The sequence below is a fragment of the Labrus bergylta genome, chromosome 7, assembly GCF_963930695.1.
Source record: "Labrus bergylta chromosome 7, fLabBer1.1, whole genome shotgun sequence".
NCBI lineage: Eukaryota > Metazoa > Chordata > Actinopteri > Labriformes > Labridae > Labrus > Labrus bergylta.
Genome location: NC_089201.1, coordinates 17,470,540 through 17,497,720, shown reverse-complemented (window position 1 = coordinate 17,497,720; position 27,181 = coordinate 17,470,540). Strand labels below are relative to the sequence as shown.

At 40.4% G+C, this 27,181-nt stretch overlaps 1 protein-coding gene across 3 annotated transcripts in view; it reads left to right on the top strand.

Annotated features, from left to right (window-relative positions):
* Positions 1-2,843: 2,843 nt before the first annotated feature.
* LOC109986539 (mgat4 family member C) overlaps positions 2,844-27,181 on the top strand; it is a 127,657-nt gene continuing 103,319 nt past the window's right edge. For 2 of the 3 annotated variants that reach the window (XM_065956921.1, XM_020637233.2), the window contains exons 1-2: positions 2,844-3,324; positions 24,221-24,308. The gene's annotated coding sequence lies outside the window, so the exon portion shown is untranslated. Of the gene's footprint in view, positions 3,325-18,350; positions 18,597-24,220; positions 24,309-27,181 lie in introns of those variants that run through there. The other variant, XM_065956920.1, reaches the window with a different exon arrangement.

Here is a 27,181-nt window from a genome sequence, read left to right as displayed (position 1 = left end):
GAGTGAGTGTGTGTGTGTGTGTGTGTGTGTGTGTGTGTGTGTGTGTGTGTGAGAGTGAGTGTGTCTGTGTGACTGCTCGCTTTGCTGCCGTTTCATTTTAACTGAAAATGTCCTAATAAGCTTGACTTAATGGGCCCACCATGGATACTTAAGATTAGACACAGACACTGTCATATTTTGCTCTGCATCTTTCTTCTCCTTTTAAAGGGTAATATCAGTATATTTAAGACCATAGCTCTGTTTTTCAACCCATATGTTGGGGTATAAATAACAGCGATCAGTAAAAACTGATTGCTGTTAGAGAAAGTGTTGGACTTCCTTCAGAAGATTGTCTCGACCTGCAGGTGCTGAACTGTAAGGTTTGCATTCAGCTCTGTGAAACAATTACACTTTTAGCAGTTAAAGGCAGGGTTGTTGATTTTCTCCAGATACACTTTTTAAGATTTTGGTTGAAATTGTCTTTAGGTCCTGACAGACATTAATAACTCGTGCTCTGAAAAAGGAACAAAGAAAATCCATCATCTGTAGCAGTTGTAAGCCTGTAGAAACTTCTACCAATGTCTGCCACGAGTACCAATCTGATGCACCAATCACGCCTCCCTGTCTTCCTGCTCGTTCTCTACCCCTTCTGTGGACTAGCCCGTGCATGTAAGTGAGGGGGCGTGGCTTTTGAGGGAGCACAGAGGGGAGGGGGTGTGTGAAGACAGCGCACTGAGGGAATGCTGCTTTCAAAATCATGCTAGTTTTTTCGAAAATGACCAACCCTGTCTTTAATCGCAGAATTTTCTATAGTCATAATTATTTTTATGTGTTTGTGTGTGCAGAAGAATGAAGAATAAAATAGAGAGAGAAGAAGACATGTACATTTTAAACGCACAGGTGGGACAAAAGAAAGCCTTCAGGGCTTCAGGAACCCACCCAACATTAAAATGAAAACATCTGCAAAGTCTTGTCATGAAATACAAACATATTAAGGTATTCATATAAAGTCTAAAAAGAGGGAGAGAATACAATTTACAAATTTACTGTAACATAAATACTGCTGTAAGCTGTGAGTATTATTTTTAAAACCCAAAACAGAAGAGTGACTGCAAAATGAGGCAGAAAAACTGTTCCAGATGTTTGGACCTCTGTCCCCTTATTGGAAACCTCTGTACCAAGGCTGGTCCTGTAGATTGATCTGTGCAGAAGATTAACAGATATTGTGTGATGAAAGTGGATCTGAGACCTACATAGTCTCAATTTCTAAATCTTGCATTGAAATACAGTTCCTGATAGCCTTTGGTTTTATTTTGTATTTGTGTATTCCTCAAGGAAGTTCACTTCCTGTTTGGATACTAACCTGCTTGTATTTTGAAATTAAAAAAGGAACTTCTGGTAGATAGAAGGTTAAGACATTAACTTAAAGACCTTCTTGCAGATATAAAAGTGGTAACGGTAAAAAACTGAAATGTTTGATATCACAAGGTGAAAATTACTTTTGTCAACTGAGATGTCCAGGACCTTTGTAAAGTGATGCAAGCCCTCAAAAGACGCAGTGGTGTTGCCTTTTGTCAAGGGGTAACAAAGTCACAAGTGATCTTCATCCAACTTTAGTATGACTCTTCTCCACAGAGCACTTAAGCTTCTCTCAACTTATTTTTGTTTCACAGCCCTCAGTTTTTACTGTTTAGTCTCAGTCAGTCTCACAGCTCTCATCACAAATGAAAGCATATTTGTTCTTACAGAAAGTGCTTCTAGAAATGACAGAGCGTCCTCTTTTCACAGTGCACATTATGTACATTATTGGCCATTAGGGGATGCATTCATGTGTCTTCTGCATGTTAATGCTGCCCAGCTGCAGGTATAGTTTATTTAATGGACTGAATTTAATGTTGATTGATTTAATTTATAACAATGCATCATGTTTTATACGGATTGTAGAACCATTTTATAACTGTGCCCTGTAGAGAAACGGGCAAGTCAAGTCAATCAATCTTTATTTGTATATTTTCATATAGTGATGTAGCACAAAGTGCAAACAACAAAAACATGACTCCCATCCCCAACCCTAGATCAAGTAAAATGCAAAATATTCTCTTCTGAAATTAGGTGGAATGTGAACTTTTTGGTGCAACTGCATTTATATTTCAGTCAACTTGTCGGCATTTCATTTTAACCTTTTATGGACTGTCTAATATGGAAGCGACTAGTGATCAGAATTCAAATGATAAAGCTAATTTGAAAATGAAAATGCATTAACAGAAATGCTTTTTAATTTTTTAGAATATGGGTGTATTATTTGACTCAAAAATAAAATTATGACTAATTTATCTAATTTGCATTTTAATTTTCAACTTCAAAAATGCACATTCTTTGACTAAATTAAAATGAAGAAAATTACATTTGCTTTTTCATTAATTTCTGTCTGAAATGAGGGGGGGGGTAAAATAAAAAAAATGCATTTAATGCTAACAGGATAAAAGTTTCTATTAGCTTGAATAATGTGTTTGCATTAGACAATTTCTAGTTTTAGTTAAAGGCTTTTCCCCCTCTTAATCCCCTCCCACAGAAGACTGGCGCTGATTTATACTTAACTTATCCCCCCAAAATGTAGGACTTAATATTTTTTATAAAGTAGAAGAGTGTAAAACTAAATGTATTTTACTTCTCAGGGGGGTTTGGACAAATGTGCGCCCCTTCTAAACCGTATGAGCGCCCCTGCCTGGGTTCCAGGGTTACAGCCTTTTGAGCCAGTCTCATTTGAAGTAGTATTTTAAATAGGATGCACTTTGTCTTGTGATGACAGGTGAATCCTGGGATCTGACCGCCAGTGCCACGCATGCACCGCTGGAGCGCACGAATCTCTTCTCGCGCCGCCCTCCTCCTCCTCCTCCTCCTCCTCCTCCTGTCCGCCTGCTGCCGGGAGGAGCAGAGGAGCAGAGCAGACCGGAGCGCAGCATCCACAGCCACGGTACCTTTGGGATGTGCCAGTAAAAAACGACAGCTCGAAATGCCCCGTGAAATTCTCAAAGTTTGTCTTTTATGAGAGCTGAAAGCAGAGAATAAATCACAGCGCGAGAGAGAGAGAGAGAGAGAGAGAAAGGAGAAGAGAGGGGGAACAAATCGCGCGGAGGTGCATCGGCTCCTGCAGACATTTCCAGCGGTGCCTGCCTGCCTGCCTGCCTTCCTGCCTGCTGCCCGGGCTCTGTCTGTCGTTCAGGATCGTGAAGCGCATCGGAGCTGGTGTCCCGAGCTGATCGAACCGTCAGGAGGGAAGAAAGAGGAGGACAAAGCTGCCCATCTCTGCAGATATCCCCCCCTGCAGCGTGCGCCGGAGTGGAGGTGAGTGCCGTTGTGATGTTTCTGTGTTGTTGACTGTGAGTTGAGGTTGCTGAAGGACTCACAGGTGAGGAGGCCACGTGGTTTGACTGATAACTTGTACGAACCGTCACCCTTGTTGTCCTGGTCCTGGCTCTTATCAATCCCTTGCAGACTGTGTCAGAGAGATTCAGCCCGAGTCATAACTTTGTGCAACATCACCGCCACCCGTCACTGCACGGGCATCACGGCATGTGTGGCTGTGTGTCCGGATAACATCGACAAAGCAATATATCACACTCTTGAGAACGCGTGGCCAATTTCTCTCCGAAACTATCTAACGGCAATATCACAGGGAAAAGTCCAGATTCTTAAATGTGTCCTTAAACGCATCACTGAAGAAACAAACAGGATGCATTGCTTACACTAACAGATCCCTGTTTGACATTGTGACCTCTTGTGTCACATGAATTTCTTTGACTTGGTAACACATCCACCAATATGTCAAGTGTTAAACTTGACATATTTTAAATTTGGGAACTTGAAATCAGAAAATAAAATAAGCATTTGAACCAATGGAAAACGTACTGCAGTTAAATCAATAATTTAATTTAATTGAACTTCAGAAATTAGAGTAATTACTGCTTTACTCTGTTTCATGTCTTTATTCAAATCAATATGGTTGGGTTTTGGACCGTGGCTGTGTAAACCAGCAATTTAGAAAAATCAAATTAACCATGAGTGTCCTTTTTGTTTTATCACTTTGACAAAATCAGCAAAGTTTTTAACGACTTAAAATATATGCATGAGTTGCTCCTTGAGAAACCGTGACAGCTTGTATGTGTCCCACAAAAACAACATAATCTGCCTGCATAAGAATCTCCTCGATCATGAGCTGACTGCTGTTCTCTGGAAATCAAAAGTGCCGCTGAGCTTAAGGGCAACTCCACAAGAACAGACGCTCTGTGCAGAGTTTGACATTGTCTTCGACTCATTGCTGAAACTGTAAACGGCTTCTTTCCAATCTGTGAAATCCACATAACGAAAAAGATAAGAATCAGAATCAACATATACTCTCCTCCTTTTTAGCACTGATGTTTTTTATACTCCAATCATATTTTATCAAATCTGCAGATCTGTAGGGGCGCTGATAATTCATGGTATCTGATTTGTTCATTATTGACGTTTTCCTCAATACCAGAGCAGTGTCAGCTCTATAAAGAATATTATTTACAGGTGCTGAGGATGTTTATGTCACAGGGTTTTTCTACAGTGATTGTTCCTGACACTGTGACTGAGTGAACTCTTCATCAGAGTGACAGCCTGTGGGAGAACAAAAAAAAAAAAAAAATCTCCTCTTGTGTCTCGAAACTGTTCATGACGTTACTTTGTGAATGCTGACTTAAAGTCGTAGAAGTATAACGCATCACCTAAGGCGTGCATTGTCCTTAAAGTCGTGAAAAAAGTTGCATCATGTGCTGGAGTCACATGGACTGCGGTGCGAATGACAGCTCCGTGGCTCATCTGAAAGGCCTGTAGCACAAACAGCAGCTCATTACAAGTGCAGCAGCCGCGTCTTCCTCTGGCAGGAGGCTGCCGGCTCATTAGGGGTCACCGAGGGGCGAGTCTCCCACTACGAGCCCCGGCTTGTTACCAGAGCTCTCTGTGAAGAGACGCTGCTAATTGGAATTTATTTTCAGAGATGGTTTGAGAGGAGGGACATGCGTCAGTAAAGTTTATGTCTGGACTGTTGTTGAGTTGTTTGTCTTTTAGTTAAAAAATGTTAAGACGACTCTTGCTTAACACTCACATGTCTGATTCCTACAAGAAAAACTTAATAGGACTGTTACGACCAGCTGGGGAAACCAGCCGTTGCATAAAAGTGACCCCTGTCCTTCCTCGCTCCCAACAATGAACCACAATCAAACACATGCAGTCCACATTATGTCATTTATTAACACTGTTCACAAAATAACCAAACTTCAGGGACAGAAATTAGAATTAGTGAAAATAATAAACGTAACATGATCTGAGTAAAAAAAACAAACTACCTTACCTTTGATAAAGTAAAGAATAGGAAATACAGGCATCTTCTTTAACTTCCGAACAGAAAAACAGGAGAAATGGTTTAATCAGAAGAAAAGGCTACTCTCCCCTACAACAGTAAGCAGGACTGCACCATGTAAACACAATGAATCTCAATTTAAAGAAAACACAAAGTTTCTCTCTTTCGCAACACGAGGAAGATGACGTGCTTTGTCCAGCTCCCTTTAAAACTGGGGTCCTCATCCTCCAATGATGTGCAGGCACACAGCACCAGCTTCCGTCCAATTAATGACCGGCTTTGAGGAGCCCCTAAAAATTAAATAAAAACTAAAAATAGATGATAACTTGTTCCTACAAAATATTTATCTTGTGTGCACAAAATACAAACTGTTCATTTTTTGGGGACTCCAGCGGCTCCATTGGTAGGGATGTGTCGTTCATGAACGATTTGTTCAAATCAAATGAATCATCTGGGTGAACGAACTGAACTGAATCACTTACTGAAAAAAGTCGTTAATTTCTCAACTTAAGTTGCGCTCTCCTCTCTCCCGTCTCGTGTCTCTCTCTCCAGACCGTAAGAGTCGCTCAAAGCCCGCCCTCCCACTCCCTTTCATGTCAGTGATACCTACTGACTGAACCAACAGGGAGCTCTGTGTCGCTAAAGCCCGCCCCTACTTCTCCATCTCGTGTCTCCAAAATTGAGGAAGTAGCAAATATTTTATTTAACATTTAGGTGTCATGAAAATGTATGTGCTTCTGCTGTCAGTTTGCAAACGGCTTTCATATCCAACTTACAGTGTGTGTGTGTGACTGAGGCTGGTGACTCGCAGTCTCGCACGTTCACGTTTAGTCAGTGATTCGTTCACTGAACGTGCTGAACAGAAGCTCCGACACGAATCACTCACTGACTGACTGAGAGGAAGAGAGAGACTCAGAGCTCCCGTTCAGTACATTCAGTGAACGAATCACTGACTGAGAGGAAGAGAGAGGAGAGAGACTCGTAAAGTAGCCTAAGCCCATTATTTTTTTTTTTAAATATAATTATTTTTTAAATCATTTTCTTTGCCCTGCTTATAATTTAAAATATAACTGTTCTGGCATGGGATATATTCATTGCCATGCATATTTTCTGCTGACATGTAGCCTATATTAAGTTAAATTCATTGTCATTCACAATTCGTACGTTGTTCAGTGTACGAATCATTGACTGACTGATGCTCAGTGAGTGATTCGTTCACTGAACGTACTGAACGGGAGCTCCGCCTCTGAGTCGCTCTCTTCCTCTCAGTCAGACAGTCAGTGAGTGATTCGTGTACTTAAAGTACTGTTCAGAACGATCGGGGAAAATAAATGTGATTGTTTTAGCAGCTTTCAGTTTGCAAACTGTAGCTTTATCCAACTAAATTCTCAGCTCATTGGCTTATTATTCACCACCGGCTGTTCTCAGTATGATCGCGAGCAGAACTAAATGTTCGGACGTGTTTCAGCTTATTAAATTCTGATTCACAGGCAGAGCTGCAGAGAAGTACTGAACGATTCGGTGAACGAATCTTTTGAACGAATGACTTTACTGAACTGATTCTACTGATTCAGTACACTGAAAAGAACTGCTTTTCCCATCACTATCCATAGGTCTCTTTGGGCTTTATTGAAGACCTGATGCCTCCCCTGCCTCTGTCAGAGACACAGCAAACTGTGTTCATTAAGGCACAAGCTGGAAATCCCATTAGTGGTCATTCAGCCCAAGTTCTCTGCAGCAGTGGGGGTACAATTTGCCACTGAGCCACCACCTGTTTAACCACTGGTTTGTTTTCATACTGAGAGAGGTGTTAACCTATTTGGAAGAAGGATCCATTTGGAAAAAGTGAACTGTCTTTTCATATTGGACGGCCACATATTTGTCCTGGTTCTTTGTGTCAGCTAAACAAAAACTAGCTTAGAGGTTTTTACAGATAGTGTCCGCTAGGCCCCCCGCCCACAAGGGGGGATAAAGGGGAAAGCTTTCTGGGACTCATGAGGAGGGTCACATGGTCCGTAATAATTTTAAGCAACAATGAACACATTTTATTTCACACCTAAATACTCACCATTACCTTTGAAAGTAACAAACACACACATTTTATTTATTGTTGCTTCAGTAAATTGTATCCTGTTTCAAAATGTAAACCCCCTCCTCTTAAAATGAAATTAACTTTTTTTGTTGTAATGTCACTAACATTAGTGCTAGTGCTAGCAAGCAGTCTAGCGCTCTCACTACTGACTGAATGTGCATACATTGATTTAAATCATATCCTGGGTGGGCCCAGTTCACAGGACATTTCAGGGGCCGGCAATTTCTTAGAGTGGGCCTGTATTGCAAAAACAGACTTGGTTGGTATTTGTTACTAATGGAGTAGAATCCTTGTGGTAGATCAAACTTTTTTTTTTCTGGCTGTATGTGAAGTCTGGACTTTTGTTATGTCGCTGCTTTAACACTGGGCAGTTCCCAGCGGAAGTCTTTGAATGAACCTGAATCCAGGCTAGTGCTGCTGAAACAGTGGTCTTTGTACACCTTAAAAAATAAGCAAAACTCTTAATTCCACTGAATCATACTTTTGTATTTACTCATCATTTAATTTATACTGTATTGATCCCGCAAGGGGAAATTTGTTTTTACACTCTGTCTAGTTAACATGCTACACAAACACAAAAATGCACAAACAGGATCCTATGGACATGCACTAATGGAGAGGTCTCAGAGTGAGGGGGCTGCCCACAGTGGGTGCTCCTGAGCTGGTGGGGGGGCTCAGGCACCTCTCCAGCTACCAGGCCAATTTCTGGACTTGAACCAGCGACCCTCCGATTCTCAACCCAAGTCCCTACAGACTGAGCTACTGCCGCCCATAATGTATAAGTCATTAAACTATTGTCATTTTCTATAAAAGAAGAAGAGACTTTCATTGAGTCAGTGTGCTCAAGCAGAACCTAAAGAACTCTAATCCTCCAAACACTGGGAATGGAGTTTGATGAAGGTTCTTTTTCTGTAGACTCACTGGTTACGGCTTTTTAATGGAGAGAAAATGAAGACCTAGTCCACACATTTTTTTTTTTAAACGTAAGGTAATCCCGTTCACACACATTAAGTTCTCAGAAACATCTTCTTCCACATGAAAACGCAAAATGCACTGTTACGGCTGTCACTAGCATGCCAAGTCAGAAACGATGTCACTGACACACTTAAATGTTCTCGCCATTCCCCTGCAATGACCATTTAATTTACAAAGTTGCCCATTCAGGCTCCTCTGCCCGTCAACATAGTGGGAGCACTAGTTTGGTAACGTCTGCTTTCTCACTAATCTCAGGTAAACCAAAGTGACAGTGTCGCACAATGACATCAAACGGAGGAGAAAGCGGCGCAAAAGCCCAAAACTCTGTTTTCCCCGTCTACAAAAATGAAACCCTGAAAGTCATTTTACAATAGGTGCCTTTTCAGAGACCTTAAACGTAATATGTGAGTGTACGAAAGCACAGGAAAAAACGTTTTCAAAAATACCCACCTACGTGTGGACTAGGCCTAAGTCAGCAGACATTTAGGCCTTTAATCTGTTTTTAAATCTTACTTTTCTTCCGGGGTTGCATCACTTTACTATCACTCTGCTTTTTAAAGTATCAGTTTCCCAGTTTTATACAAAATTACATCGCATGTTGAATCGATGCAACAAATTCTAAATAGAAATACAAACATTACTCCTATTTTTTACGTAGAATGAAAAAAGAATTTAATTCAGTAAAGGACTGACATTTCTCACAGAGTGAGATTCACTGAACTTTAAGCTGATGACTGCAACGGTTTCCACTCAGGTAGTCCAGGCAGCCACTCACTTGATTTCTCCGTGAAAGGTTAGACAAATGCCACAAATAATTGTCGGCCCGCCTCTTGACCGCACTCTGCCTCCCAGGTGTCTAACCATGTTGATTAGCAGAGGTGGTGCAGGTCACTAATGTTGGGCAGTAGGAGTCTGTCGGGCAGGCACTGAGCTTTGCTCCGATACAGAACATGTGAGGCGTGAAGAGTCTGACCATGAAGGCTGAGTCAGTGAAAGTGGATCTGACCTACGCTCTGTGTTCAGCTGTGGGGAGAAAACTTAATCCCAGCATTGACTGGATGACTTGAATGGACTGAATTTACAACATGTAAAGCACTGATTGCCACATTATTAGAGGAAGGCAAGACCATAGTCTAACTCTGGAAAATGAGTTCTTCCTCTCTTAAGCTCTTTTCTGGTTTTGTTGCTATAGAAACAGCTTTGTCCCAGCAGCCGTTATAGAGCGGATCAAGTTATACAATATTCGTGTCTCATACTGTTTTTGTCTTGATCTTTTTCCTATTAGCTGTTTGATGTGGTTGTTGGCTGGGAAGCTGATGTCATGCTTCTCATTTAATTATTTATTTTACTTTTCTGTAACTTTTACAAATCAACTTGTTTTATCAAATTCTACGATTGAAACCTGTGCATTTAACACACCTCCGAGAGCCAGGGTAGAGATGGGCTCGAGGACTCGGGTACTCGTTGACGTTATTACTCGAGTAACTTTTCATTACTCGCACACCCGCTCAGGCATTGTTATAGGTTGCATGAGTTACCTTAGTTAGCTTTACATGTGTAACTGAGCATTCTGGGTTTGCCTGACTAAAGTAAGTGTCGGCTTTGCGTCCAGGGCTGCTCGCCATCCGGGTTCCATTCTGCGGTAACAATCTGCTTACTATACATTATCCCTCACGAAACATAACCAGAAGTGGAAAATTCTAAGTTGGACACAGACAAACTGCATTCACCCTCCAACAGACAATACTTATATCATTTTGAATCTGTAAGAAAATAATGTCAAACGTCTATTTCTTTTTCATTGAACGTCCATTTTCAATATCCTAAGCTGTTTACCCTTAAGGTACATTACTGTAAGCATAAACCTCGAGAAAAATATGGATTTCTCTGCGGGAGTTGGTAAAGTTATTGGCTGCTCTTAAAGGATGGTAAAAATCTAACTTAGACTCTAAATGGATCTTTTTCTTGTTTGTTATGTAAGAAACTGTGAAACATTTTACTCATGTAGGTGGTTTTAATGCAGAGGTGAATATAACATTTAGAGTTAGGTATAAATAAAAAATTGAAAATTCTCATCCGTCAAGAATACTTGACGGGCAAGACACCCCTGGCCTCCCATCTGTAGTATAACTGATAACAAAGTTGGTAACATCTGTAATAACAGACATACTCCTTTAACATGCATTAAAAACCGTAATCCAAATGTTAATGTGTAGTAAAATCAGAGTTTTTGAGTTTCTGCTAAGGAAGATGGAGAGGAACACAAAGAGAAAGAAACAAAATACCTTTTTTTATCGCTGCAGCAAAACATAAAACCAGCCAATCTTCTTGATGGTTTGGTTTGTTTTTATAGGACATAAAGAGGAGTCAGTATTCAGTAGAGACTAACAACCAGTTTTAAACTCACAGTAGATTTAAAGAAAAGCCGACAGGTCTTATTGAGTCTCAGAGGATTCGTTCGACTGAGGGTTGAACCTTAAAAAGAAAATTAAACAGAAGGAAGTGAAACCTGAAGCGTGAACCAACAACTTAAAGGACATGTTGAGTTTACCTTAATGACTAAAGTTTAAGAATGATTTACATTGAAGTTATATTTTACAACACCTTAAGGTGATATTATAAAACAGTGTTTGTGTGATGCCATTTCACATTCATGTTCGGAGCTGTGAGTGGGGCTATTTTTGCCATTAAAATAAAAAGAAAGTCCAGCCCAGCATGACAATAGATGAAAACTGTATCTGTTGCGGGTATTTCAATCCACAGCACTTCATCTCCGCTTTAACAATTCCCTTTTACCCTCAGTGTTTGATTCAGGTCCTCATTTTGACTGCCTTTGAGGAGGGAGGGGTTCAAAACCACATTCACAACATTTTTTTATTTTTAGGGAAATGTCTCTGTACCAAAAGCTCAAAGAGATGAGCTTCAACTCTCATCCAGCGCTTCACATATATACGTGTCATGGAGATTTAGTTTCCGGCTGTCAGGGAGCAGACTGTCAGCCATTCGTAGAGTGAGTCATTCAATATTGAAGAGTTCATTCACATTGTCGTTGGACAAAAGCCAAACAGAACTCAACAGACTGCCTGAGAAGTCAAGTTTATCATTGCGAGTTTGGTAAATGGGTACTGTAGTTTATTATTTAGAGCTGTAGTATTTTACGAGTGCTGGGGCTGAAATAAATATTGAATCCCTTCAAAAACATTATCCAAACACTAAGAGGAAAAGCAAGCACACTGACACACATTCACATTTGTAAATACAATGTTTTTAAATCAAAGGGCTCTGACATTGGCTTCGAGGTTATAAATTATGAATCCAGAGAGAGAGAGAGAACATATCATAGAGGAGAGTAAACACATTTAATAGTGCCCTGGTGTGATGAAAAGCTCAGATTTTGTGTTTTGTTTCCACAAATATTTGCAGAATTAATAACTCTTGCGTCAACCAAACTGATGAGGTAGTAAAGGTGTAGCTCTGTATAAACTCTACAAGTTATGGATAGTGATGTCACAATAGTCTTAAACCTTAGAGTAAACTTTTTTGGGAGACAGCCAAGATTGTTTTTTTTTTCACTCCCTAAATATTGCCTCAGCGTTTTTCCCTAAAAGTCTGGATGTTTCTTATAGAGCATCTTGTGCTGATGTTTAAACATCACTACAGATGCTGAAAGAAGTCACATCTGTGAATGTTTCGCTCTAATAATCTGTGTTTTAAGATAGAAGAATACAGAGGGAGATCTAGTGAAGCTTTATTTCAGTATACTGATAATGATCTACTTACTGCATTTGTTAACATTCATCATCAGCACTTTTTGGGATTTGGTTCTGGACGTAAATGTCCCCATTCAAATCCTCCATCGACACATTTTCAATCCTGGAACCAAGCCAACCAACTACCTGAATACTTCTGACTATAAAACTTTTGAAAGTTGGGTACAGCCGTCCAGTATAGCTGACTTTGTTTGATGTTACTTTTGCAGTACCGATCCCTGTGTATCCTGGAATTTTAAAAACGTATCCCACCAACATTGAACCAATACACAGCGGTATATGTACATTTTGTAATTACATCCCAAACTGCTTAATACAAATCAAACAAGTCCTGCTCTTAAGATATAGCTCAAACTGTTCTCAGCTGAATTTTCCAACTCAACTCAAGTACTGAATGTCTTAGTTCAGATTACTGAAACAGCATTTTAATGTTTGATCTGGTTGAGATAGAGATGATTTTAATGGCGTTATAAAAAGCAGAATAATCTGTTAGCTGGAGTCAAATGAGTTGAGGCAAAATGCTTTCATGTTATATTTAGTGAAATTGATATAAAGACTGTGCTGAAGTACAGGGTAATGTATTTAAAAAAGTTACTTTCCAACATATTTTGGGCACAGGTGGGTTAACATAAACGTACCTTATTCAACAGGATATCAGATAAACAAAAATGGAGCTTTTTCCACACATCCACAGAGAGAAACAGCTCCAGCACTGAGCTATAAAAGGGTTCAAATAAGAACATCTAGCTTATCAAAACGGCTGTCCATAACAGGGAGAAAGTTTCCTATTTAGCAGCATTAAGGCTCCTTGTGTTTTGAAGTGGAATGATCTGAGTTTCACTGAAGTGCGCTTTGCCTGCTCTATCTTCCGTCTCTGTGGCCATTTTCCCTCAGCGTCTCTCCCTCTGCTGCTCATTTAGCATAATGTGAATTGCCAACCAGGAGACGCCGAGAAGGGCTGAACTCAGTCACATTTTACTGCTGAGTCTAGATCCTCAAAAAAGCAACTCTTTAGTGTGGAAACCATTAATAAACTGGGAACACCATTTTCACCATTTCCTACTAAAGCTGCCCATAACCAAAGCATTTATAGTCATCAAGAAGTCATTAGCTTACCATATAGTTAATTAGTTGTCCTATATTTATGATACTCATTTTAGTATCTTAATTTAAATGTAGGGGGGTGGGGGGAATACAATGTGCTTTACCTTCAGGGATCAAGAGGAGCAACATTTTGAACATGTCAGAGTAATTCAAAAACATAATACAAATCCAATAGTTTATAGTTTAGGGGGGGGGGGGGGGGGGCGACACAGCGACACAGCGACACGACGGCACAAACACTCGAAGGAATGTGTTACTTTTAATGACAACTGTCCTTTTCTATCGGAAAGGTATCCTATCCACTATCCTATCCCTACAATAAAGGCACAAAAAGCCCAAAAATAATTCTTTAAAAAAAAAAAAAAAAAAATGTTTTACTTGACCTTCAGGGGGGCGGGGCGTTGGGGGGGGCGGGCCGCCCCCTTAATATAATGGTAGGGGTTACCATTCTCATACTGTGGTCCGAAAAATTGAACGCCAAAGACCGAAAGTTGCCTTTGGTTGTATTTTTTGCTGGGGCACATGTTTTGAACAGTTTGAGGTCCAAACTGCACTATTTTCTATTCAATAAGTCTCATTGGTTGAAAAATATCAAATTTGGCAAATTTGGTCCTGAGGCTAGACCAGTTGAGAACCATTGTTTTAGACAAGAGCAAATATCTTGTAGTGGAAGAAGCTATAACGTATGGAATATACTCAAGGTACAAAATCCCTCCAATCTTTATTTTTGTACTTAACCAAATTGGTCCCATTGAGGTTAAGAACTTCTTTCCAAAGGGAGACCTGGTCGAGACAGGCTGCAGCCAAAACACAAAGTTACAGACGGAGACACAAAGAGAGACAAACTACAATGTGCTGTAGACTGAGACTGAGAGCAGCTGTCGACGCTTAGTGAGAAGTTGTTTGTGGTTTGGGCGAGGGACTTTGGACCACTGATGATCATTAATCATTAGTGAGAAACATGCTGCTTCTTCTCGAGTGTGAGGTCTTGCTGCTTTTCTCTGTATCGTTGTAAGACGAAATAATCTATTTTCAGAAATCATATTCCACTCTGGGATTTGTGTAGGCGTTTGAGACTATTTTTGGACACTTTGTAGACTAAACGTCAAATCATCTGCTCACTTAAAGAGTAGTCTTTATTGCTTCTTTTACCATACCTGTTAGAATTCTATATTTAGGAGGAGGACTTTGCTATCATATGCAGTAGATTAGAGCTGTAAGAGTCTCCTTGTTGTCTTTAATTAGGGCTGGAGAGACGATAATGGGAGCTAATGGATTGCTAGACAGCAGCACCAAAGTGCCAAAAAATCAAAGGAAGACAGTGAATTCCCTCATGAAATATGCATCAATGACAGTGAAACAAAGACCAAAGGCAAGCTGTGTTTGTTTGGAGAGCAGGGTGGAGGGCTGGTTGAAATAGGTTGCATAATCATGCCATATTGCCATTCCTTTTTCTTTTTTTCCCCCTTCATGCTCACCAGCTGTTGATGAAGGCACGGAGCAGCTTTGATCAGCTAGAGGAGGTGTGCCGAGGTTGCTGTTACAGATGTGGACCTGAAGGCGACGCAGGCTTCCTGTTCGCTTGATTTTAATATTCATTTCTCCATCACAGAGATTCTTTTTCTGAACTAAATAATAACTGTATTTGTGAAGATACATAAGTGGTTGTCCTAAAAATTAGCATTGTGGGATCAGGCAAAACAAAAAAAAAGAAACTAATACTTTTAGTTCTCCAGAAAGTTTTACTTCATCGTAGAGTTGTTCCAAAACACATATCAGAATCAGAGAAATGCCTCTGATACTGCCAACAATGTGGAGCACACTAGTCTCTTCACTGATAGAATATCTCAAATTAATAAACTCAAAACTACGATCTCTCAGATTTCTTGGCCTCTTTTCTTCTTCACTGCTCTAAAACGGTAGCGTTCACAGAAGCTGATGGTTTTTGTGGAGCTGGACTACGAGCCACCATCACGGCTAACAGCAGCAACGAGAGTGGAAAATATTTTTGAGGACAGAGCAGCAGAACATCAAAGTGTCTGTAACTACAGACATTTGAACAGCTCTCACCACAGAGTCACATGTTACCATTTGTCATTTCATCCAGAGTTAGTTTGTTAGTTGTATTTTTGGGGCCATCTTCTTCCCATAATTGGATAGGACGGCTGAAGAGCGACAGGAAATGTTGGGAGGAGAGAGTGGGGAATGACGTGCAGCAAAGGGCCTAGCTTGGATTCAAACCCACAGATGCTGCGACAAGGACTACTGCCTCTGTACACGGGGCGCGCATAATAATCGCTAGGCTGTACAGAGCCCCCAGAACTGGGATATTTAGACCACTGTCAACAGATACACAGCACTGGTGAGCGACACACTGCATAAAAAACCTAGCGGACCACTAGTATAGTTATGTAGTTGACTTCAGTCATTCATGTATACAGTCAGAGTAAGCTCAGGTCCAGGGAACGGTCTGTGCCACAGGCCCGTCCATACCTGGTTCTTGGCTTTATTCTTTTTTTTATTGACATTTTTTTTCTTTTACAGTAAAAAATGTATATATTAGAAAGTACTCCAGTAGTGGTTCATTCTTAAGGTAATATGGGTACTTGAGTTTTAAGATTACTGTAAGTACCCATCCCTAGTTATTATTATACTGCTACTATTTAAGTTCTTTATTATTAGATGGTAACTTGAAATCAGCCGACACATAAATTCAGAAACTGGATTTAAAGCGGTTGTGAAAAAATGGTTTCTAAGTGTTTGTATTGTAGTCTGTCTTTTGTTTCTTTGATCACATATTCATGGTTGATAATCAGGTGGTGTATGTAGAACAGATTCCTCTGTTCTACATACACTCCTCTGCAGATTCCTCTGCAGAGGAGTACATCAATCCCTAACAGGCGACAGGAAATGATAGAACCTTCATGAATAATTGCCTCCGATTGTTCCCCCTCATGGAGTCACCAGGATTACCAATAAACGACTGCATACGAAGCTGTCTGTGCCGATATTTACTCCTCCACAGCCACACACTTAACATTTCTAACTGAGCCGTTCAATTCTGCTCGCTGAAAGCGCCGATTGACAAAAGTTCAAAAACTCCGACAGTCAGCATTTGCACACGGCGCCTAGGGGGAAGGAATTTCAAATAGCACAGTTGATGCACCTGCGACTGAAGCTGCTCATTATGTCACTAATTTATCACCGAATTTCAGGCAACACAGGTGCTCAGACAGTACATACAGCTCTGCAGATTACTGCCAAGGGAGCTGATTCGCTGAAAACGTCTGAATATAGTTCATCTGAGGAAGTGTTATCACCAGTTTGACTACGTTTATGATAGTTTGACACATATACACAACATTTAAACATTACGTTCTGCAACATAAGAAGAGGTTAAGATTATGTAGCATTACCTCTACTGGGTTGGGGAAAGGGGAAGTTAAAAAAAAAAAACATTCAAAAAAACAAATTAAGGTAATATCATGTAACTAACCTTCATTTCAAACTTAGAGAGAAGTCACCTTTCAGAGGAAATCCTTAGTTGCCCACTGGTTACATTGTTGTTACCTGGAGTTTGCATGTAGGGACTCTTGGTCTGTTGAAGGTGGCTATTAGGGCTGGGAATCACCAGAGGAACATTTTTAACTGCATATTATGCCCACAAAAATAAACTGAATCAGGAACTGTTTTAACAAATAAGAAAACATTATCAGTCTATTCTCTTCATTTGTTTTTATTTCTACACAACGGGAGTCAAAAATTAAAAAAGCACATTGCTATTGATATAATTAAAATATCGATACTTGGTGACCATTAGACGACATAATATTGCCACTCTAAATATCGCCATAATAAAAAAAGAATTCCTCCCACCTGGCAATGCTGTTTTGGCTAATAGCCATAGGGAAGGTTATGTAACTTCTCAGTAGAATATAGGAACATGACTAGAGCAAAGGGTTGTCTTAGCTGAGCACTTTTTCACTGGTCCACAAGTCTGTTGTCTTTATTTTTTTTTAAATCACAATGGATCTCATCATGCTCTTCCGGTTTCAATTCTTATGTTTACTGTTTCTTCATATTTCCTGGTCTGCAGACAAAAGCAGACTTCAACGGGATATCAGACTTTTGATATTTCATCAGCATCCAGAAACAATGTTAGAAAAGGTACCTCCACTATATATTTATTTTAGTCATTGCAACATTTGAGATGGGAGTGAGAACAGGCTGCTCTTTCTCTTACCAGATGTTTGAGGTTTAAATCACTTATTTATATCAATGGGTCTGAAAAGTGTGTGATGATGATGTTAACTGAATGTAAAGTCATTATGACGGTGGGCTGGTTGGAGAAAAAGGAATACATTTGATTGTTTTGACTATCTTTGACCCAAAGGTGCATACTCTATCTAAGAGCTGGAAGGCAGTTTGAAGGATCCAGTAACTCAGAAACGCTCAAACTTTTAGACATCAGTGAGCTCATTCTCAGGCCAAAGACAAGCATTACTTTTACTAAAGCATTTTCATGGTGAGACATTACCTTGACGCGAGAGCATTTGGCTTGATCTCTGCTCTACTTAACATGCCTAGAAGTTTATTTTGGAAAAAAATACAACTTCCTAAAAGTACCTTAAGCTTATATAAGACACCTTTTAAGAGTTGTCGCGTTTTAGTTTCTAGCATCGACAGGTTAACATGAGAAAAAAAATAAAATCCTGCCCTTCCTTCCGGCTCTGTTTCTTTTGGTACACATCTGCCATCGGAGCTCATGAATTATTGAAGCCTGTCCCGCCGCTCCGACCCTAAGCTGTAATTAGTTTTACCCAACACTCCTCATCATGATACACTTTGTGAGCTACAGGAAGGTCGGGGTCAAAGGGGTGTGAATACATTGTTCCTTTAAGATGAGAATACTTCAGAGTGGAGGAAAGCAGAGCAGAAAGAAACCAATGAGAAAGTGTTGGAGGCACCTTGGCAAAGAGAGTGGCAAAGAGGACTAGGGGGGGATGGTGGTGCCCGTGAGAGAGACGGTGAACGAGCAAGAAAGAGGTGGAGGAGAGATAGGAAAGAAAATATCCACGTGCATAAGTGTGAAGAAGAAGAAAAAAAAAAACGTACTGCCTTAACAACGAGTGTTTATCCCACTTTTCCAAGAGCCAATTATCTGCTCCCGTGTGAGTCATGGAGATCATTAAGACTGGTGGGGAGCGCAGAGCTTCAGCAGAGCTCCCTCATGATGTATATACGCAGTGTAAGGACTGAGCAGGGAGATGCTGTCACAGGCTTAAGGAAGGTGAGTTTGCAGATTATTTTCCGATTCTTTACGGCGCAAATAAGAGGCGCAGCGTTTCCTCATCAGCTTCCTTTTAAGCAGTGTGATTTGTAGTCCCTGCACGCCGTGGTTATTTCATCCGGGGGAAAGATGAAGTATAACTGATACTCTTTGGCTGTTGTTACTCCTGTCTCGTTGTGAAGTAATCCCCTCCCTTGTTGGCTTCTTCTTCCTGTTTTGATTTCTTCTTCCTTGGTGTGTTCTTTTGGCGCTGCAACAAAAAAAATAAAAGTGCGGGTATGGAGTGCTATCTGTGCTGCAGGAGTTCACCTGCTGATTCACCGTTAGCCTGTCTAATGACCTCACTTCTCACCAATTTATTTGCCTCATAATCACCAGGACGCGAGCCCTTTCAACACGGCCGGGGGCAGAATTACTCAGTGCTCCTTCCTCGCTCTCTCTGGCGTATTTCAAACACTGAGAACTTCATTCCACTTTTTCAGTAAAACACTCCCTTTACGCTCAGAGCCGAGATAACAAACAGGTAAAACTCTCAGCTGTCCTCGTTTGAGCGCTTTAGCAATTGCGATTGCCCAGCCCGGCTTGGCTCCGTTTCACACTATTGTCCGCTCACGGTGATTAACTGCCGCCTGCTTGTGCTATCGGATGATTTCTGCTTTGTGTTGAGAGCTGGGTCTGTTTGAAAGGTGAGGGGATTTTGGGGGGGGGTGCTTCTGCCAGGATTGGAGGGTCAGCTGATCGGCTCTGAGGTGCAGGAGATTTATGACCCCCCCCAGAACAAAGCAGTGTCTGCTGAGGGACCATAAACCATAAATCAGTGAGAAGTGGGTCAGATTGGGTCAGTGCTCATCTGCCGGCTGCAGATCTGCTCTCTCTTTTCCTAAAGGTGCCATTTTTTCCCCCTGTTTTTCACCTGACTCTGTGACACTTTAAGTGACTTTTTCCGGTTTCCTCCCAGACAGGCGGACCTGTTGTGGATTGAATTGCTCAATCTCTGCTGTGAAACCGAGCGATTCTCAGCCGTCACTCACATTTGCTAATTAATTCCTTTTTTTTTTCTCTCTATTTGAAAATGCCATTAGCTTCTGTAAGTGAATCACCCCTAATCCTTTTATTATCTGCAGCTCTGTTAACACTGTTGGCCTTTAGTCTCTGCTCGTCTTAATCATCCTAATTATCCCATGTTTGTCTTTTTGAGGGGCTGATGAGAATGAAACAACGTGTTCCCATTCTGGCAGGGACTTGTTACTGATTGTTCACAAGGCATTACACCGACTCGGCTCCGTCTGATTCAAGTCTTTTTGATTCTGATCGGCACATTGACTAGTTTTGTGATTTGTCTTCCTCAGGGCAGCCGAAGCCGATGTGAAAAATTGATTTTCTGCAGAAGGATTAGCAGAGGGGTTGTAGCTATAGGCATGCATTACATTACAATGATTCATCCTGCATGTGCACGCCAAAGTCAGCTAAACAAATCCTTTATAAGCTGTTGTATAAGGCAGATATTTTATAGAAAAAACATGCACAGGCAAACAGCAGACTGCAGTCTCTACCGTCAAAGCAGTGGGCGACCGGTGTGGGAATAGTAATGCATATCTCGAAGCTGTTTTCAAAGTTCAGACAGCTTGAGAAGAGCGATAAATAATCTTTGCGAGGAAGGATAGATCTTAATTTATTTGTGTCTGAATTGTTGCACAAAGAGACATTGCACACTGCTGCTGGAAATCAAACAAATGCAAATGCTGCCAGTGGAATGGAAATGACTGGGAAACATCAGAAGTCTCTCAGTGGGAGCGCCATAACAGCAGGGATTTGTACTTGTGTTTACGACAGCACTGATAATATTTTCTCCCATTGTGGGGCGAGCAGGAATTAAGCATGACTGTGAAGCATGCTGTGTCAATGTTTCTCCCTTTTATTATGCTAATGTCTGGCAGGTTTACAGTGCGTTCAAGTTCTAAAAGGACTTGAACGCACAGAGTCCGCTTTGAATCGAGTTGTGATATGCAGAGGTAGCAAAAGTGCAAGTTTTTTTTATTCAATCACAAGTACAAGTGTTTGGGAAAAAAGAGTGGTTAAAGCCAAAGTACTGATTCAACTTCTTCATGAAAGTAAAAATATGGACTCTGAAATGAGCTCACTGAATATAAGTAAAAGATCCCTTGAGAAGGACAAGTGCTGTTTTTGTACAAAGTTGACTGAAGCTCATGTTGTCATTGGGGAACATTAAACCTAAATCACTTTAACTTTAATCAAGACAACACTTTTCTGAAAAATCCATCCATGATATGCTCTGTTTCTGTGCCATTTATTCACGGTAAATGGACTTGACTTAATCTTTTCTAGTCTTCTGTCTCCTCAAACCACAACTTGGGGTAAAGTGCCCATGTGTCCTTGGGCTAGCAGGAGCCTGGGATTGAACCTTCAGGTTGAGAGACGACCGACTCTGCCACTAGGCCACAACTGCCTTGGGATGCATTGAAAGGGTTATGTAGGGTTAGGTTGAAATGGATTATGGCAAGAGGGGAGTGGGTGGGTTGTGTCCATAGAGTGCGTACCTGGTGCTGGAAATCTGCTTGCACAGTAAACCTTTATGGTAAATGTGAGGAATCTTTGGTTAGTTGATTTTGGCGCCCCCTTTGGTTGGACAAAGTCATACTTCTCTCCTCTCTTTGATTGTCTTGTCCTGTATATGCAAAATTGATGATTTCTATTTTAAAAATTTGCAGACTCATTCAACCAAAAAACAATAAAAACAGTCACTAAGAACATTTTCTGTGGACATTGAGCTGTAAATCGTCTTGTGTTGCATCGCTTTGTGTCCAGTCTTATTATTGAATAAAAAACACTTTAAACAATCCTTTACTTGTTTACTTCACCACCTCTGATTATATGCATGCATTTTGACAGGAAAAACAAGGTTCATAAAAAAGTTCAAACTGAATGTTTCCTAAACACCTTCACAGATATTTTAAAACAACTTGAACACAACAGCTTGAAAAAGGCAAAAGGTGTCCTTTTCAGAGCTGAATGTGAATTCATACACTGTGAAAATGGCTCCTATTGGAGCTGAAACGATGCCACAGTGTTTTGTTCTGCTATTTTGGACTTTTCACACATTCGGTGTACATCTTGTTCACAATAACCAAGAGTCATTATGCTGAAGTTTAGTCACTATGATGGCTTTTTACTGCCTGCGTTGCTGTAATGGGTTACAGAAACAGCATAATCAAGTCTCCCGGGTCAGCTATTAGGCCGCTGTTTGCTTTATTACTGCAGTCCAGTCTTATTGTTGCATTAGTTTGGACGTGACTCAGGACTCTCTCTTGTTTTTGGCCCATTAAAATGATTCCCACAGCAGTTTAGTGGCATTATTATATGATAATGTACAGCACAAAGCTGCACTGTTTTTTACGGCCATCTCAACAATGAGGAGAAAAAAACAGAATGGTATCACATATGCACTTGGAAATGTTTCATTTTTTTATGTGCTCTCCACAGCACATTTGGCTCCCAGTCTGGCACTTTAAATCTTTAATTTTGGCTCAGAAAAGGCAGAAAAATAGACTTCCTTTGCTGTTTTACATATTACTTTGGGCGAGAGCTTAAGGTTGTCACAATGAAATAAAGTCTTCTGGAGTCCAAGTGAAGCAGGTAATACATTTAAGAGTTTATTTAATGTTAAGTCACAGGATAACGGGTGGCGTTCTTCTAAAACCAGTGATATCTTCTCATCTTTCAACAGCACATTACACTTGTATTTAATGTAAATGAATGAGAGTTTTTTGTGGATGGGACCACTGATGCATAATTGTTGTATTTTTATAGAAGATACATTGACACATAATGGTCATCAGCACAGCTTGGACAGTGTGTAATTAAAATCCCTGTTTGTCAGTTTCCTTTGAATTAGAGAAGATTTCCTGCAGAACGCTCCTCCGTACCTTCAGCCGTTTGTCTCTGGAGAGCCCGCTGCGCTTTGAAGTGAAATGTTGCATTGTGCTTTGAATCCAGCATCAGGCGTGCATCTGTTCTATGGGTTTTAACTCATCGACATCATCGAGCGTGATAATTTCTCCCCAGACAGCCCTGAACGAGCCGTTATGTCACACACTGCAGATTGATGGCCTTATGCTTAGCAGGATATAAATCAATGCGTCGTAAAGCGTGAGGTTTCAAAATTCCTGGCATAAAACAAAACTGCAGGAAGCCACTTCTTACAGGATTACGGGTATTTTCGTAATACTTTACAGCCATGTATTTCTAAGCGGACTTTTCTGTACATTCTTGACAGATGGCTGATGAACTTTCGTCACAGTGTTTGCTCAGCAGAAGGATTAAGATTGACAGGTCAGATTTTATGTTGAACACTGGGCTTTAATAACCTTCATAAGAACAGGAAGATTTAAAGGAAAGGCCACCAAAACATTGTTTTAGTGCAAGGCAGAACAAAAGCATTCTTAGTCATGGTGCCAGATTCTAGTGTAAAACTTGACCAGCGGCAGTTCTAGTGTGAGTTGAGGCCCAAGGCAGAAATTTACAGCGGGCCCCTCCACACGGGGGGGGGGGCGGCTGTGGCTCAGTTGGTAGAGTTGTCAACTCTCAATTGGAAGGTCCAGGGTTCAAGCCCCATCTCCTGCATCAACATGTCCGATGTGTCGACGTTAACAAGTCGATTGCTGGTGTTTCGACTCTTACTCCCGGTCACAACCAACAGAGATGGACACATAAGGTCTGCTCTGCTAGCTAAACTAACTTCTGTTGAACATTATAACAAAAATGTGATTATTTAAAACAAGCAGAATTAAGTTACACAACTGTCTCTCCCCTGTTGTTAAGGCTAGACTAGCAGCATTTAGTCATTGAATATTTAATCATGATCTGCTCCATTGTATTTTTCCTCTTCCTGTTTTCACTTCCAGACAGATAATTCCTCTTTAGTGACTTTCATTGACAAACTTGTAATTTTACAGGAATTATGCATGTTACACTTTACAGCACAGCACGAGTGAGTTCTATCAACGGGGTCCCCTTAGGGAGGTTTCCTACTTGTCATTGCAAACTTTTGCACATTTTGAGTCACTGCTGTGGTCTACAGTTTGCCAGCCCTCAGGAGGCCCTCCAACAGTCCTGGAGCCCCAAGCGGTTGCCTTCACTAACCTTTTGGCAAGTGTGACTTCTGACTGAACGTCAAGAGAGGAAGCATGGCGCAGAGAATGTAGAGGAACATGCATCTTAAACATTCAGGATCCTGCATGATAATAACCTGCTGAATGATTTATACCTGTCAGTTATTTCATATTAGAAAGGGAAGCAACAGTCAGAACTTTTATATTCATATAAAAGTCAGGGTATGACAATAATGTGCAACGTAATATCCTTGAAGAATATCGTTCAACAATTGTTAAATACTATAAACTGTGTTTTTTAGAAAATCTTTAAACATGCAAAACTTCAGTGACTCATGTTTATATGTTTTGTTGCTTTCATTTGTTGAAAAATCTAAAAAACATGTATGATAACTTAACACAGTAGGATCCCATATTACCAAAACGTTTATTACCACATCACCCTGCTTACTTCACATGTTAATACTCTCTTTTGTTCTCTTTGTTGTTTTGCAGCAGACACACTGCAGTGAGCCTAGACACATGACGCTTCAGTTTCTACACATCTAAATGGAATGCAGCTGGATGAATAATTAATGTCAAGGTAAGAATAAGAGGATGCAACACACACACACACACACACACACACACACACACACACACACACACACACACACACTTCTCAGGGCTGTCTTGTCACTGGCCCATATACAAGCAGCTTCACGCAGATGCTGCTCAGTTTGAATTATAAAGAAATGCTTCAACGTCACAGGGTCAAACACTTTCTGTTTCCGCCATAAAGGGTTGCTTCTTGAGGATCTACCTCAGTCTGCTGAGCACTAAGAAACTGAAAATGATTATTAGACATTAGCTCAATAAAATGTTCACAAGACGATGCAGCTTTTTCATTTGTAATGTTCTTATCTGCTGATTGCAATCATGTAAACATACTAAAAAAATGGCTTAAGCCAGCTAACAAAGTATATATCAGACAGTTGCCTTTGAAAAAATGTTGTGATCATAAATCTAAAGCTTTACTGTTGACGCAGGTCTTTGAAATGAAACAACGATGGATGTGAAGTGATTGGCTGATCGTTAAAGCGGTGCAGTGGGTGTTGCTGAGATGTTGTTGGGCGCTGTTCCACTTAAGTCTACTCCTGGTGTCGCCACATGATGTGAGCTCGGGCATTTGAATTGTTCACAAAGTATCTCATTTTCATTCTGCAGACCTCGTATATTTAATATATGTTATAGACTCTAAATTATACCTTTAGACATACATTACTGACGCTAAGAGCTAGCTAATGTAAGGAAGCAGCTGCTGAGCCGGGGCTGACACACCCCCTGCTGCTTCAGTGTACAAAGGAAAGTGGAGAGGGTGCACGGAGGAAAATACTAGCAGGGAGTCTGCAGTGTATAAAACCGGTTGCTGGTAAAAAAAAAAATGTATAGGACGTTTGGAGAAAATTTAATTTTACATGTTGGAATCGATTCACAATTACAGAAATGAATAATTGCCATTCTGACATGAATTGATTTTTTCCTACACCCCATACTTCCCAAAATACAAACTGTCACTTTAAGTCCTACCTCTTGGCTCGTTGTCACCCTGTAGATTAGGAGTTCATTGACCTTTAAGCTACTTCAGTAATTCATCTTTGTCATGGATGTCAAATGACGAGGACCTTTGGGCTACTTTTGAGAGATGTAATTCATCATATTCATGCACCTCCACACACACATTGTTCTCATGCAGAGGGTTACTGAGAGTTCTCTCCAAGAACGCCTAAAATACTCTCAGATTTCAGAAAAAAATAGATTAGAGTTAGTCAAATATTGCATTATAACATATTTTACTGCAATTAAAGGTCAGGATACTACTACATGTTGTACTGCAGTCCAAATCCAAAACATTAGAGAGCCCTCGCCCCCTCCTCCCTAGAGTCGTTGTGCACGCATGTCTTTAAAACACATTTATATCCACACACATACATGACATATCTATTTCAGATTTCTTTACGTCAGGGACTAAAAAATGTCACATGAGCAGGGCATGACTTTCCTTGCAAACCTGTAAACACTGTATATGAGCTATGAGCATGGTGTTAAATCAGGGGGTCTGTGTGAGATTATTCTGGTGGAAATGTGTGAACACACTGCAGAAATGAATCCGTGTTAATATTGTACTTGGGGGATATTTGGCGTCCTCTGATAGGACCAAACACAGCAGGGAATCTTGGGAACAAGAAAGTGTGTGATCAACACTCAAACTGCAAAAAAATAAAAAAAAAAAGAGAGAAAAAGTTCCCAGTCCCCAAAATAAAAATAATCATTGTCGAACACTTGCAGCTCTGAGGAAGCTGCAACTTTTCTTTTCTTCATTGGAAAAGTTTGAATGTCATCCTCTGAAGTCTGAAGTCTAATGGAAGTCAAGGTCTTCATTGAATGTTTTGCAGAATTATTTTAATTAAGTGTTGTAATATTACTGGCTGGGAGGCTTTGCAGCACACCAGCGTCCAACAGTAATGAGCATAGGATTTAAACCTTTTTTTTTTCTTTTTTAAAACGTAGCCTAAATTAGCATTTTCTTCTCCCTCTGCAGAACTTAAGGCAAATTACACCTCTGTGCCTGCCAAATTCTGCTCCGCTGAAACTTAGACTCCCTCTTTCCTTGAGGAATGCTGCTTTCTGACACTGTTAAAAAAAGCAGGTTCAGGATTTAGAAGCCAGGGCAAGAATTTGAAACAAAGAGCTTAGCTTTCTCTATTGATTAGCCGTTGATCCCTCCTTTGTGTTTGAGTGTCACAGTGTTGAAAGTTCTGACTGTTCTGAGCCGGGTGAACTGCACAATGAGCGTCTCTGAGTCTTAGAGAATCCACATTACCCTGTTACACTGTCACTCTTGTTTGCATTTTATGAGTGCATCCAGTAAAAAGCTGAAGCTATATCTGATCTGTACTTGGAGGAAAATTTTTAGATTTGTAGACATTACGTTTGTGTTAAAGAACTACTATTGAAAAATAATCCTTTAAAACAAAGCCTCAGGTATTTAAACTTACTAACTGGTTTAATCACAGTGTAGGTTTTTACATGTTTCACTGTGGTTCAAATGTGCAAGTGTGGTCATTTTGAACAGAATTAAGAGGCCTGTAACAATGGAGTCAATTATTTGCGCACACTCTCTCCCACTGAAGTCAAAAACATGAATTTTAAGGAACCAGCATTAATTTGTCATCTCAACAACTTTTCTACAACTCAGGGAAACGTGTAGATAATGTTTTATTGTCTGTATATTGTTCTGTGCTCTTCTTCTCTCTTACTGCAAGTGTGTGTGCGTGTGTGTGTGTGTGTGTGTGTGTGTGTGTGTGTGTGCGTGTGAATAGATGAGTGGTTGATCTATATTTTACTTTTGCCGTCATCTGGACTAGGGACTACAGATGGAAATAAACTAGTTAGCTAAATCTGGTACAAAGCATT